Here is a 15,930-nt window from a genome sequence, read left to right on the forward strand (position 1 = left end):
TTCCTTTTTTCATACTGAATAATGCCACTGGAAATATGTTTATGTGAGCTGGATACTCAAGGTATTAGCATTAATCTCTAAGCTTTGTCCTGGATATCTGCTTCTGGGAAAAAAATCTTGTTTAGATGACTGATATTATTGAGAATTTCATAATCCTTATAAATCTCAAAAATTTCAATGACACAATAAAAATAAATCATCAAACCTTATTCATCAGAAGTCTCTAATGCTGTTGAAGTGTCTGATATTTCCAAGAGTCTTGCAGTCTCTGAAACTGTTAAAATAGAAACACCTTTCCCACATTTTCCTTCTCTGCCTTTAACAAATGATGGTTCTTTTAACCTCCTTCTCCCCTCTTTGTTTGCTTAGAGGATCAAAGCCTTTTTATTTATTTCTTTTTCCTCCCAAGCAGTTTCTGGAGTGTTAAAAAAGCACCACCAGTATACTGAGTTTACATTACAAACAAGTTAAAATTCCCAGTCTGTCAGAGCTTTTCTCCTAGGATACCAAGGAAAGCAAAGTTCAGCTAAACTGCACAATTAATCGGATATCACTTCTGAGTGAAGAAGAAAAGGCTGCTTTAAGCAGAGCTCTTCTCTTCTTAGAGATTTCAAGTCCACTTCAGAAAGGAAAGTTATTATTCTCTGAAAGTTATCTGATTTTATTTGTATTCCTGGAGCTACTCCATTAAGTCATGTTCCCTTTTCACCCATAAAATCATCTTAATGAATCAGCTGTGGGATTGGCCATATGTAAATGTGCCTTATGACAGCCACATTGACACGTAAATGGATGAAAAAGACATGGGTTGCATGTTGCTTTTGTTGGAAGAGCAGTGGGGTTTGTTCTGATTTTAAGACCTGAGGTAGAAAGTTTATTTCTTTTCTTGGTTATGAAGAAAATGCTCTTTTCTTATTATTCTAAAATAAATGTATTTTGTAATAATGGTGTGATAAAGAAGCTTGAGCTGTATGGTTTAGGAATATTTGGCTAAAACAGACTTGAGTTTTGGGCTACCATTCCCACACAATTGCTCTCCTTTTCCTCAACTTCTGAGAGCCAAGACTTGCCTGATAAATAAACCTCGTCGTCAGTCGGTGTAGGATGGGCTTGCACCTGTTTAATAAAATGCACTGTCTGCTGATCTCTGGTATTGTCAGGGCTCTTCTAATGCCATGGTGGCTGCAAGGAGGAAAATGAGCAGCCCAATTAAGAGGTCCCAAGGGAATACAATGAAACACTTGCAAAGTAGATTTAACAAGTGTACTTTAGTGTGTTCTCACAGTGTTTGGAAAATATATAAGAAGATTCCTATAAATTTTGCAAATTTTCTAGTAAAATGTTATTTTATGGACAAGTATTTCATAATAAGTAAAACAAGAAACTTAATAGTCTCTCTGCAAATAACGCACTGCAACATCTATTAGGCATTGTAAGGTATCCTTTTCACACAATTTTATCAAAGTTTAATCCAATATAACTACATTGATGCCCCACGTGGGTGTTTTTTTCCCCTGCTTTTTGCAAGGCAGAGTTAAATACTGGTAAAATACATCTGTTAAAAGGTAAAATCAAGATATTTAATTTGTGGTGTTCGGAAACATCTGGAAATCTTACAATGGAACCAAATGAAGTGTCAGTTGACATATAGTGAAGATGTCTTTGTGACTGACTAAAGATTAGCAAAAATGCCATTAAAAATATATGATAAAAAGCAAAGAAGTCTATGGCCATATTCTCGACTGGTGACACTCAACAATCAAATACACACATAATCTCACCAAAAATTATAATGAAGCTTTTTGAAAACTGATTTGTCGTGGCAAAACCAATTCTATTTTTGCTTTAAAATATCAATTTTGAAACAATCTTGCAGGGAAAGATAATTTTTGACATTTCTTAGCCACATGAGCTGATCCAAGCATATTTTTTTAATACCTTAGCACTGAACCCTACATGTGTTACTGCAAAATATCTTTATCTTTTTTCCTCCATCCTTTTGTCTATTTATATGTTTTCTCTTGTCATGAAAATACAGAGAAATAAAAGGGAAAAATTAATCATTCTATGAGTTCTGGAAACATCCCCAAAATTTGCTTATTGATTTTTATCACATCTCTGGCTATGTGAGCCTAACAGCAGGCCAGCCGATTTCTGCTAAGCATTACAAATGTAGTATTTTTAAACACTAGCAGAACATGTCTTCTCATGCTTTCCTGATAATTTCTTCGCTAGATGATGCAACCAATATGAATGAAATTAATAATAACAATATAATATATAATGATTATAAAGCAATACAGAAATTGCTAGGCAGTAAGTATTGGATCCAAAAATATCTCTGCCAAAAATCTCTTACAAAACACATATGTAGAAATGTTCCCTCAAGCACAGCTGCAGGTGTCCCATTGTGGAGACCTGGCTCATACAAGCTGGAGGCAGTTTGGGATCTAAGGAGACTTAATCACAGCTACATTATGGAAAACAGACAAACATCCTGATGTGGTGACCTGTACTTTTAACTGCTCAAGGTCAACAAGATCAAAGCTGGTCTAGGAGCCTCTCAGTGAACCCTAGACCCTAGACTAGCTTCCCATAGGGCTCTATTCCTCACCAGGGACGAGGAGTGTATTTAACCTGCATTCCTATAACAGAGACAAAATCTGGATCATCTCAGCCCTGCTGTTACATACCTATGGAGCAGGGAGTCACATCACTGATGAAACAATATTTAGGAACTTTTAGGGATGAAAAAATTTAGGAATATATTTAGAGATAAATTTTAGGAACTTGGGGGTGAAACAATATTTTGTAAGATTTTCAAACCCTTTTCAAATGGTGTCCCATCCTACACCTCAGCGTCGGTTTGACCACATGGTGTTCAATGCCTATTGCAAGCCATTAATGTCCCTCAGTGTTAGATTTGGCTTCTGCCACATTAGTTTTGCTGGAAGAGGTTTAGAGTCTCTCAATATAATCAGACAGCCCCTTGTTGCCCACTTATCTCAACCAGCTTCTTTGTAGGGCTCATTCCAGAGAAGAATCCCAGTACTTCCCAATCCCAGACTTGCTGAATTGCCTGCAGCATCCTCCTCCACAGACCACAGGGCAGGATCTCAGCCAGCTCAATGTGTCCTTTGGAGGACCAGCCACCACAACCCACAGAGGCTGAGGCTTTGCGTTTCTCCAGATGCAGCATTTAGGTAACACAAAAATTGTCCCTGGTTTGTGTGTGGTCTCATTAGTGGAGCTTTTCATGGGAGTGGAAGCTAATGTGTAAGTTTTACTATATTTCTCAGCTGAGGGTGCTCTCAGTCACTACATTCTGCACATTTTCTCTTCTCTTCTCCCTGTCTTCCACCAGCATGTCATGTTCTAGACAAAGATTTTTCTCAGTTTTCAGGTTCCCTTCAGCTCTTTCCTCCTGGCAGGCCCAGGCCCCAGCTCCTCCTCTGTACCAGTGGGAGGTGACTTTTCTGTACCTCCCACACCCTTTGATACTCTTTTCTTTCTTTCTTTCTTTTTTTTGTCAATCCCTTCTTCCAGTCTTTGTGGATGCTTTTCCTCTGATGTCATGCCAGTCCCAATCTTTTCATTTTGCTTCCCTATTTTATTCTTCCCTTTGTTCTCTCCTCAAGCACTCCTCATTTTCTCAAGAGCATTTTTGTTTCTTCTCACCTGCATACTCTACCTCCCCTATTCAGCACCCCTCCTTTCAGGTACCCTGTTCCTTAAAGGGTACTCTAAACTAACCTGTTCATCCTTCTTCACATGAAAAACCAATTATTCCATTATTTCTCCTGATACAGTTCTGTCATATGAATTTTCTGACTTTGTGGTCACTGACTTAGCTTTTGGCTTAATTCTCCCTTGTGTAGACTTGCTTAATTTTCCTCTGGAATCTGACAATGTCTCGGTTGACTTCACCACCTTCATCTGCCTTAAAATCTCTTCTTCCCACAACTGGCTTATCATTTAATTTACTTTTCTTCCAGCTTGAATAGTCATTTGAGTATCTCTACTGATTTTTTTTCCTTTTCTATCAAGCAATTTTCTTTGTATTTTTCCCATTTTGTCTCGTACGGAGATATTTTCCTCAATCTTTTTTTGCTTTCAAAACTTTTTTCCCTTCTCTATTCACTTTTCTAATGGAGAATTTCAAGGTCTGGCAGCATCCGCCAGAAGTCTGCTCCAAGTTCCCATTTCATCCATGAAAAGTTTATCAGTGACTCCCTCTCTGCACACCTTGTTTGACGCATATTTGATCTAGTTTATATACTTGGTGATCATGCTGTTCCCCTTTGGATGTACTGGGAAAGTGACTTGGAAGGTCAGGGTCATCAGTATTATCAAGCTCAAGCCACTTGCCAGACTTCAAATTGCTCTGAAGGAAGGCTGCCTCAGTAACTGGGGTTAAGACCATACTTTTACATGTGGATATGTTGGGTCTTAGATGGTTTGGAAAAGCTGCTAACCTGATTCTTAGGTTTTGGGGAAAGCTTGTTGCTTTATATGAGGAGCCCATATGTTCCTGCACAAGCAGGACCATTGCTGACTACAGAAATACTCCCATAATCTCAGAATAGCTATGAAAAAGAGCATGATAATTGTTCCAACTACATAATTTTATATTTGAAAGGACCAATATCAGATAAAAGCAATATAGTTCTACAGCCTATTTTTTTGTGTGCAATTTGCTGTAACTCTAGTAAATTCTCTTCTTTTTGACTTTAATAGGTTCACAGTGTTTTACCCCCATGAAAATTCGCTGCATTACTCTTAAAAGGCAGCTGGAATCAAGACAGTACATTTTTTGCAGTATTTTTTAAAATCTGAACATGCCTGAAATAAATGTCTGAAAACCTCTTAAGACAATAGATAAGCCAGCAAATCCATTGAGATCACACAGTGGATTCTGGGTTTACCTGAAGAAAGAGACAATTGCACTAATCTGCAATGGTAAAGGCACTTCTAACAGCAAACTGTGGTTTTGTCTCAGTGGAAATACCTGACAATTGCAGGTATTTCCCAGGCATCATTGTGCCTTGGAGGATTTTTTTTTTAATCATTTTACTCCTACTGCTAAATTAAACTCAGGATTTTCAGCCAATCTGTATTTTCATAAAATGAAATGTGTTCCAGTTTTTTCTGCCAGTTTAGGGCTGGATTATCAGAGTGAAAGTTGTCTTGCTAAGTTCACAGCAAGAAACAGTGACAAGCAGAGACTCAGGAGGATGGTACCACTGAAGGATACTGCACTCCTCTCCTGCCACCTTTGGACCCCAGGTCCACCATGGTTTTGCTCTGGACATTCAGGGCTGGCTGCAGGGGCAGGGTGGCTGATTCTCCCTCTGGTCACCCCGTTTATTTGGCTGTAGATACCCCTCCACTGCAAATGCAACCCACTCAGGCATTAAAGCACAGACTTACTCTCCACACTAGGAGAGAGCAAGAGAACAATCTTCTCTTTAACTCTCTGACCTGAACTAAGTTCTTGATTAGGCTTTAAACCAGCTCTCAGTTTTATATCAATAAGCAGAAAAATGCCCCAACAGTCAATATTACACCATCTTCACAAGAGCTTACGTAGCTTAGAATAGTTACACACATTCCCACATGAACAGTAATGCTGTCTGATCCTGGAGAGTGTCAAACAACTTGGTGCTGTTCTGCGGCATCCTGAGAGTGACTTTATCAGTGACAAAAATTCATGCCAACTGATTGATAACTATAGTACAACAAGTTGGAGCAAACAAGGTGCAGCAATCCTGATAAAATTTTACAGGACTTTGAAGACAACTTTCAAAAACTGATCAGAGAATGAAGTCCCTTCAGTAGGATGCTGCTGGCAAATTTAACAGCCTCATAGACAGGATCTCACACCCTGTGAAATCTTGAGGTTGGATTCTCAAATTGCACTGCTAAACCAGACTTTTGGTGAGTGCACATCTCATGTGACCCACCTGAATACTTGTAGGCAAACACAGAATTTAGCCCACTAGCTTTAAAGGTAAAATTTCAATTTGACCCTGGCATAAGCAGCATTAGAACCAAGTCTTTCATGTCTTATAGTATTCCATATAGGACTCCGTGAGCTACAGCACAATTTATGTTCTGTAGGACACTGCCATGGGCGAGTTGTGTTCACAAAAACCATCCAAATAGTTCTTTCTTTAAATGCCACTACATGTCCCTACACTGCCTTCATTTCCAAATTCAGCTCCACTTATGTAACACAGACCACTGAACTGAACGATAGCATTGTTTGTAATGTATTTCTTTTATTTTGGCTTTCCAGTCTGATTTAGTACTTTGCTTTGTCACATTTATTTAACTGTAAAAACATTATGTGGATCTAGAAAGATACTTTACCCCTGAATCTTGCTTTAGATCCACTCTTTCAATGATAAAATTAGAATCTTACTCCTAGACAAGGTGTCAACATTTGCCTAAAAAAACTTTATTCCTTTATTTGTAGAACCTTGTAAGTAGGTCATCAACACAAGTAACCCAGGCAAACATCAACAGTGATTAGAAAAGCATCTTTGCTCGAGCATGAAAGTCTAGTTTTAATGTACTCGATACCAATGCCATTTTACTTGTCTTTAAGTTACAGAGCAGTAAAGCAACTCATATATTTTCTATTTTGAAGTGTGTTTTGTGCTTAATATATAATGGAGGTCTCTAAAAATAGTGGGAGTAGTGGACAGCATCATTCTTAAACAAACACTTAACAAACAAACAAGAAAAAAAGCCACAGAAATTAAAGTATGAAATATTCTAGTGGGGGACAATTAACTTGCATTGCTCTTCAAATAATTAAGAAGCAATTGCATGATTTGTTACTGATTTCACTCAAAGGATGAACATTACAGAAGTACAATTTTTCTATTACCTTAATTGTGAATAAAAGTAGCTTAATGTGCAATTTTTCCCAATATCACTGGAGAAGTTACATTTTCTTTTAATACGTTTATCAACATAAATAACAGCAGAAGACGTCATCATGATTTAGGTGCATTTCAAGACAATGAAAGAAGTAATTTTCCTAAAATACGTATTTGATCAGGTGGGTTGTGTGATTTTCAAATTGTTGTCATGAATATTTAATCAACATGAGACATATACTTATGCAAGCTGAAATAGGTACCAGTCTGTGTCCCAGGCTGGTCTGTTTCACAGTCTTCCAAGTGTTTTTTAAAGCTGATTTAACTAATTTAAAAAGAAAAAAAAAAAAGGAACTAAAATAATCTTCAGCAGGTGGCATAAACTGAGAAGAAGCCAGAGAATTCACAGACTACCAGAAAATCCTTAGTTCAGTTCAATGCAGTATTGGGTGTGATGCCTGTCTAGTTCTTCATGAATTGCTTGGGTTTTACCAAGATTGCTGAAATCTAGGGATGTATACGTAAAATGATCCATATCCACTGTGATAACCTGGGGGGATAAAACCCCCAAAACCCAACACTCCCCCCCAAATCCTCCCTATACACTGGCAGGGAGCTGCAGTTTCTCACACCCACATGTGTGTCCCAGCAGATACATGTGCCTGGCACACACACAGATGCAAGGTACGTACCCACACACCTCTAGGTCTACAGAGGGTTAGATAAACACCGTCTAGGAACAAAAAACACAGCCCTATGAATCTGTACATATAAAATATCCATATGCATCCAAGCAAACACATAAGCACAGATACACACACCTACAAACCCAGAAACACAGGGACGTGGGCAAGGCACATCCACAGGCTCAGGCAGCCCCGGAAGCACACACACATCTACACAGCTGGCTGTGTACTCACATGGACACACAGATACGTGGGCAGATATATATGTGAGGGAGAATTACAATGGCTCTATCATCCATGCTAATTTCTCCTTCCTTTTTGAAGTATTCCAATTTTAGGATCCTGGAGAGAGCCAGGTCCCTGCAGGGGAGATATTCCCAGAGGAGCAAGGCACTTCCAATTTCTTTAAGGTTCCCCACCTCTCTCCCCCTCTCTTCCAGCAGCAGATCCAGGGAGATGAGCTGGGCAGTCAGCACAGCTCTCCCAGCTGCTGGCTTGGCACTTTCCACCCTAGCTTAAGGAAGGGTATAGGACGGCAAGCTTAAGATCTCATCCCTTCACCCCCAAAGCCTGTGGAAGCAGGAACCTCTGGGCAACATCTGGACACAGCTCCTTTCTGCACACTGCCCTACCCCTCCTCCCCCCACCAGCTGTCGACTTCAGGGGTCCCCCTGCACCCTACCCTTCCTCTGCAAGTGTAAAAGCCCTTGTTGCCCTCCATCTCCCCACTTCCCCGTTTCTCCTGCCCCCCGAATCCCGTCAGGAAACCTCTTCGCAATTCACTGCTCTAAACTTTTTCCTGGCTGCACAACCCGCATCCGCCGGGGCAGCGGCTGCGTCTGGTCCAGAGGGCAGAACGGGGCGGGGGTGGGTTGCAGGGACCCGGGATGCAGGGATCCAGACTGCAGGGTGTGGGATGCAAGGAGTGGGATGAGAGGATTGAGATGCGGGATACGGGGATGTGAGGACCGGGATGCGCGAATCCGAGACGCAGGATGCAGAGACGGGGATGTGGGATGCAGGGACCAGGACGCGGGATACCAGTGCCCAGCTCCTTACCGTGCAATGAAGATAAGTCCTGGTGAGGGTCTCCAGCTGCTCCCGGGCATCGCGGGCCTCCCGATGTGCTCGTTAAACATCCACCGGAGAGTCTCACCCCCCAAACTTGTGTGAGCTGCTTCCTCTGGGAACAATCACCCTTTCTCCCCCCCACCTTGGATCGGATCCCGATGGAAACTCATCAAGGCCTCCTAAGTGGTCAGAGGTAAGCTGTGAGGGAAGGAGAAGAAGAGGGGGACAACGGGACGGAAAGGTTGTGATCACCAAGCGATGATCCCCTTCCTTTCCCCTCTCTTCTGGAGCACCCGCTTCCCGTTCCTCTGACCAACTTTGGCTCTGCTTAGCCAGGCAGCGCCTGGGACCGGCTCTGTGATTTGGGGTCCCTTTTCGCAGCCTGGCATCTTTCTAGATTTCCTCTCCTTTCCGGGCAAAGGGGATTGGTGCAAAGCTTTAAATTAGGAGGCGACCTAGAGTTGCAAAGACAGGGAGTGGGAGCTGGCTGGCGTTCGCAGACCGCCTCCCCCGGCACTCGGCGCTGCGCGGAGGGGCCGGCTGAGCCTTATCCCTACCATTTATTCATTGACTGCGCTCCTAGTTCTCACTCTGGAGCTGTCTATTGCTCCTGGCACGGCCGGGAGCGGGGCTGTGGCAGAAGCCCTGGAAGGAGGCGAGCCCCATGCTGCGGGGCTCCCCGCGGCTGTTTAACTGCGCCGGCAGCGCGGGCAGGAGCGCAGCCCGGTCCCGGGGGGAGGACACGGGTGTGGGGGGGCCGGGACACGGGGACGCTGCTGTCGCCTGGCAACCCTGCATCCCTGCCCCGAGCATCCCTCCCCCAGCACCCTGATTGGACGGGGCCGGGGCGGGGGGAACACACACGCTCCTCCGAGGATGCTGCGCCCCGGCACTGCGACTTGTCGCATCCTCAAAAAGCCGGGAGCGGGCAGGGTGAGCACAGAGCAGCCGGGAGAGCCGAGGCAGTTCAGGGCGTTGTATCACCGTCCCCCTGCCTTCTCGTTTCCAGCTGGCTTGATCAATTTGCTTCTGCTTTACATCTCCTAGAAAAAGAATGTATTTATGTATGTATGCATGTATGTATGTATTGGTGGATAGATAGATAGATAGATAGATACAAAGAAAACATACCAATATATGCACACAAATATATGTATACACACATATGCATTTTTATGTACAGATACATGTATCATCCATAGTCTTTGTATTATCTCTCTATATTCTAACTCCTATACAGGAAGAGAGAAGAAAAATAGTTACTGAGAAAAGATCACTTCAGGGTGCAGCAAAGCTGGATGCAAAGGGAAAAATAAAGCTACTTTTTGGCTTATATATATTTGAAAACCATAGGTTTACATCAGATGGAGTGTTAACAGAAGGTCGTGGTCCTAAAGAAAGGATTAAAGCCGGTGAGGTGAGTGAGCTGTAAGAGTCACTGAGGACAGATGCATTGACTTCAGAGAGGGTGAATTTAAGCCATGCTGCATGAAGCACTGCTGGTGTTATTATATGTGGCTTCATTGCTCATTCTCTGCTATGGGGGACAGCAAGTGGCTGCTTCCTGCTGGTTGGGTGTAGTATGGAGAGGATGTCTGTAAAATCCCAGTACCTCCCTTTTCATCACAGCTCCAGTTGGGACACTGTGAATTTCTCACTCTTCAGCCGGCAGAGGCCATTGTCCACTTTTCCCTGAATGTTTCCCCCCACCTTTGTACTTAACCCCAGGCAGCTCCCCACCAGTGCTCAGTTAAAGCAAGGAAAGAGACACTGCAGTCAGGAGCTGCAATCCAGCAGCTCACATGGGGCCACTATTGTTTCAGCAGCCATGGTTCTGGTAAGGAGTTAAGCAAAAGTAAAAGGAAATAAAACAAAATAATCTGCTTCTGCTTTGTAATATTTTATGTTTAGTTATTTAACATCTGTTTACTTTTGTGATCTACCCATTACATTTGAGGTATGTGGCTAATTCAATGAGTTTTTTCTTTTTTGGAAGCCAAGGACATTTGCCAAGATGTGCATGTTAAACTGTTTCATTAAGGACTAAAGTTAAGTAGGGAGCAAAATGAAAGACAGCAGTTTCTCTCAGGTTTACCCTTCTTTAGATTGGATCAAAATGTACATGAGACATTGCTTAACATCAGGGTAAACTGGAATGAATAGGAAGTCAGTCTCATGTCTTTCAAATCATAGCACAATTTGACAAATAGGTTTGGAATACAAATTTTTCAGAGTCTTGCAGACTGATTGCCAGGAAAAACTAGTGAAAAGAAGATCTGCTTCTGCATTGTTTCGTACATAGCAATCATGCCTCGAAGTGAATATGAAAGTAACTTTTTCATTGGGCAGGATATAAAACCCACTGTGTATGAAATTGTCCACCACAGGCACCAAGCAGAATTTTGCTGAGGTGTATTGTTTGATTTCCAGCAGGTCACTTAGAGCCAGGGAGGTGACCCGGTCATTTGTTCTGTGCTTCAAAAAACATCAGTGGTACCCATGGTTTACTCCCTTTCCATGCCTTGCTGCTGTGCAATGTCTGATATCAGTCCCTAACACTGCTACTACTTGCATTTACACGTGATTCCTGGCTACTGATAAACAGGAAAATAAACCTGAACAGTCAAACAAGCTGTCGGCCAAGGTACAAGGGTTTTATTCCACTTTCTTCCAGGGCTCTTCCTCACCCAGTTCTCCTGGCACAATAGGGTCTCATTTTAGCAATAAGACAACCTACCCTAGTCTTTCTAAAGCAGGATTCTGGAGACCTCATTTCAGTTTATGACTCTGGAAAACCATCTTTAGTTTTGCAGGGAACACAGCTGTGCCTCAATTCTCTTTTGGGATAGCACGTGGTGCATCCACATAGGATATGCTAAGATGCGGCCACGTACTGAGCGTGTGTTTTCAGTCAGGTGTTCAGGCTTACAGGTACTCACAGTGTGACAATGAAAAGCCATACAATGATCTCAGTGAAGCTCTGGGCTAAGCTGTGTTTGGGTGCTACTGGCAAATCATTCATTTCAGGCTAAATTGAGCACCTCATGCTACACTTAATTGTAGAGACACCCACGGTTAGACAAAGAAATCAGGCTGTGCAACTTCTGCCAGGGGACAGCTTGGAGAAAACAATCAAAAGCCCTCAATGTCTTTGACCTGGATCCAAAGGAAGGGCTTTAATATAAAATGTATTTATTTATTTTCTGCCTGTGAAACAAAGATGGTAAAGCAGCACTAAAAATTCCTGAAATAGGACTATTTTGTCTTTGTGAATTATCTATTAGTGAAATAGTAGTAATGTCTAGTTTAAAGATCAATTCCTTTCAAATTGAGCTCTCACATAACACCAAATTGAGTTCATAGAAAGCTTTGATGAGCTGAAGAATTTGTTTTTATAAAATTTGTGAATGTGATTAACAGGCTTATCACCACAAACAAACAGATGCATGCCTTTTCCTTACACAGAATTTTAGCATGAGCTTCAAGACTGTACACATGGGAGCTTTCCAATTTTACATTTGATGGCAAGAGAGTGTTCCAGCAAAACACTTTGTAGGGTTCTCTAACTTGCTATAAGCATCTGTTTTGGGACACACTCAAGTTATTTGCTGATTAAAGACTAAAAGCAAAGATTTAGAAAAATTGCAAATGTGCTTGTACAGCCAGTGAGTGACCTATAGATTGGGCCCAGCCTACCTGAATAATTAATGAGGCTTATGGTCTTTCCTCCTTTCCTGGGACCTCACAGAAATGGACGGGAACAGGGATGTAGATCAATGAGGTTTTTTCTAGCAAATTGCTCCCTGCCACTTGATTTCCAACAGCCCTGCATCTGTTTCCTGTGTGGAAGTGATGTGTGAGTGGGCAGGATCCAGTTCTGTGGCTCTGCTCTGAGCTAACAGTTGTGGTCATCACCCCAGGGCCAATCCTGGCTTATCTCTGTGGTTTGAGGCACACACCAGAAGCACCTAGAGATCATATCATGTTTTCCTGGGAGTCTGCCAGTCTCAGGGTACAAAACCCTCTTTGGATGGTAGTAGTCTCAGGGGTCTAGATGTGTCTCCACAACACTATAGTCACCTCAGTCTCTGTCTCCTGAGGCATAAAGGCAAAAAGTTCATAATGGCTGATGCAGGGATCTACAAAACCCCACAGACTCTGACCCATCCCTACCTGCCAGTTGTAAGGGACACAGACATACTCCAAAGGAACAGTCCAGTGGCACTCATCTTTCAGAGGAATATGGTAATCCCTAGGGAAGATCCACAGCAATGAAGAGTGTAAGAGGCGTTACTCTGTCATTTTCAAGGTCTTCATGGATCGCTGTGGAAAATTACGCACTGCTGTGGTTGCTGGCTGCACACCAGTGCCCACCAAAGCCCCTCTACTTCCTCAGCTGGGCAGGGCAAAGAAAGTATAACAAAAATAGACCCTTTATTTTCTCTTAACAAACAACACTGATGGTCTTCATCATGAAGCTCATCATCAAAATGGAATGTCTTCTCATTGTTAAGTGGTTTTGAAGAGATTTTAGGTCAATACATATGGTGCAGAAAGTCCTCATGTACATTCAGTGCTAATCCTCTTACAGCTGATTCATGTGGCATCCCTTGGACCTTCAGTGACATTGTTATTTCCTGTCAGATGTCCTGTGATGGCTTTCTTAGCTGGCTGAAGGGATACTGGCCTAGTACCAACATGAAGAATATGCCATGACATACTCAGGCTTTTTTTGGGTATTCTGAGCCTCTCTCATGCACAAGGACAGTGCCAACTCTGACTATAAGGCTCAACACAACAAAAACCTATGCTTCATGTGGTATGGTCTGGCACATGGAAGAAAGACTTCATTCCACACTGTGTGCACGTGCAGCAGCATCCTCCCTTCTGCCTCCATCTCCCATGACCATCAGTGTCTTTACCTGCCTCTTCTCATCATCTTCCCTCCAGCCAATTTTCCCATTTCCTTCAGTCTCTCTCTGCCTTTTTCACCTTCCTTTTTACTCTTTAGATAGATGTCTGCCGGCTCATGCCTGTTAGCCATGTCTCCAGTTAACCCCAAGGTCTCCTTACCCCTTCTCCACAAAGAAACTTCTTTCCACGGAAAAAACCCAGCAGCTGTTGTTCATCTTTGTCAGCTACAAGAGGCGAAAAGGTCTGGCTTCACTGTGGGAACCAGCTGCCCTCTTTCCACCTCTGCTTCCTTCTCAGAAATCAGGTTTCCCAACATACTGCTGGAGACACATGTGACGTCCAGATGTTGTCCAAATGGGGCTCCTTCATAAAAATACATGAGCAGCAAGGGTCCCTCCAGGTCCCTGCAAGATGTACAAGTACACACACTCCACTTGCACCCTCCAGCCCTTCCCTAGCCAAAACCCTGCTGCAGTTTGTGCAGGTGCAGGGATGAACATAACACAGGCTCTGCCTGATACGTGAAGGACACCTTAAATCTCTGCCAGCTCATGACTCTGGGTCCAAGGTCCATCATCCTTCTGCCTCTTCTTACTCCATCCTTCCTAAGTCTCTGATATAGGAGGTCTTCTGAGAGGAGACTCTAGCCTTTCCCAGGAGGTGTAGGGGACAGGGCACGGCACAGTAGCACATTCCAATCTCTGCCATATTTAGATTAATATGAACAGATGACCCCATTCTACAAAATACTGACTGTAATCTCTTTCTCTTACTGTGCGGATACTTGGGTACCAGATACCAGAATTTCCTACATATTTTGCTTTTGACTTAAGTCACCTTTATGTTTCTGTGCATTATTATTCTCTTTATTAGTGTCTGAGCTGCTAGCAGTCTGGCTTCTTCAAACTCCTTCCTTCCCCCTGAAAATCCCCTAATATTTCTTCTCTGTGAAACACTTTCCCTTCCCCCATTGCTCTTCTCTGCAGGAATTACTGCATTTACATATTTTGTTTAAGGTGCTTAGGAATTATCGACAAGTTTGCCTTGCCCCTGGGGGGTGATGTGACACAATCAAGCTGTGAACCACTTAAAGCATTGACTGGCTCATAGGAAGGATTACTTGTGGCTCTGAATTAGGGCATGGGCCAAGAAATGTAGCACAGTGCTGTCAGGGGCTGTGGCACACAGATCCATTTCCTTTATAATCCCATCCTATCTATGACCTACCACATACAGAGCAATGTAAAAGATCTAAATTTTCCCATTAGCACAAGGTACGGGCTTCCTGCAAAATAAATTTTCTCACAGTCCCTACACCACTGCCTTGCAAGCCTGAAAACCCTGTTTTTATTATGTCAGTGAGTTTATTTCAGAATTCTTTCACACTGAGAATCCATCTGGATATACTGCTTTCGAAATGTCCTGCTGAGATTCTGCTTTGCCACTAGTTAAAAATGAATGGATAAATTTATACACAGGAAGTTTATTGTATTTTTCAGCTGAAAGATATTCTAGATTTTATCTTGGCTTAGATTTTTGTTGGTGGAATTTTGGTTTTTATTGTGTTTTTTTTAATTTTTCCCAACCATTTAATTTTACTAGCACCCCTGGAAGGAACAGAGTCCAGAATTAGAAACCTGAAATAAAAGGAATGAAGTTCCTGGAAATGAGACTGGGACAAAAAAAGCAAGAAATCCAAATCAGTCACAAGCTAAGGATCTTGAATTTCCCTTAACAAAGACAAGCCATTTTCCAACAGAAAAGACGTACCTGGCCTTGTAAAACTACTAGTAGCATAAAATATAATTGAGCAGATGGTGACAAAAATAGCACTTGAGCTGTTTAAAAGCCTTTTATTGGATGCCTCTTCTTTTTTTTTTTTTTTCTTTCCCCTCTGGAATGCTGTTGTTCTCTCTAATTTAAGAAAAGACAAGAAATACAGGGAAATTGTGAGATCTGTATGTTTTTCTTCAGCTTGTTCTATTTAAATTGCACACCAGTAAATGTGGTTGAGAGAATAATTTGAAGTTGCAAAGCAATGAGAACTAACACTGATAGTGGAATCTTAATTCAGCTTCCTTGTGCATGTGGATACCCTCCTTACTTGGTTTAACACTGTCTTTTTTTCTCTTTCAGAAAATCCTGCCACATTCAGCACCCTAAAGAAATAGGGCTTTGTCAATAATTTGATTTTTCTGCCCTGCTCAGTGACTCTGCCTTGTACTTTGTATACTGTGCACTTGCCTTACCCTGCATTACAGGGAGAATGGTCCATTTCTTTTCAGAAAAAACATTCAAGTGTTTTGGAACTTTTTTTTTCATTTAGTTTTACTTCATTCCTGAGGTAGGGGCTGGTATATTGGTTTTTTGTT

At 42.2% G+C, this 15,930-nt stretch overlaps 1 protein-coding gene across 4 annotated transcripts in view; it reads right to left on the reverse strand.

Annotated features, from left to right (window-relative positions):
• Nucleotides 1-9,354, reverse strand: part of GRM3 (glutamate metabotropic receptor 3) — a 102,285-nt gene extending 92,931 nt beyond the window's left edge. For 3 of the 4 annotated variants that reach the window (XM_020585088.1, XM_019290892.2, XM_020585087.1), the window contains exon 1: nt 8,633-9,351. The gene's annotated coding sequence lies outside the window, so the exon portion shown is untranslated. Of the gene's footprint in view, nt 1-8,632 lie in introns of all 4 variants that reach the window. The other variant, XM_039571152.1, reaches the window with a different exon arrangement.
• Between the last annotated feature and the right edge of the window lie 6,576 nt (nt 9,355-15,930).

The sequence above is a fragment of the Corvus cornix genome, chromosome 1A (genome assembly GCF_000738735.6).
Source record: "Corvus cornix cornix isolate S_Up_H32 chromosome 1A, ASM73873v5, whole genome shotgun sequence".
In the NCBI taxonomy this organism is placed as follows: Eukaryota; Metazoa; Chordata; class Aves; order Passeriformes; family Corvidae; genus Corvus; species Corvus cornix.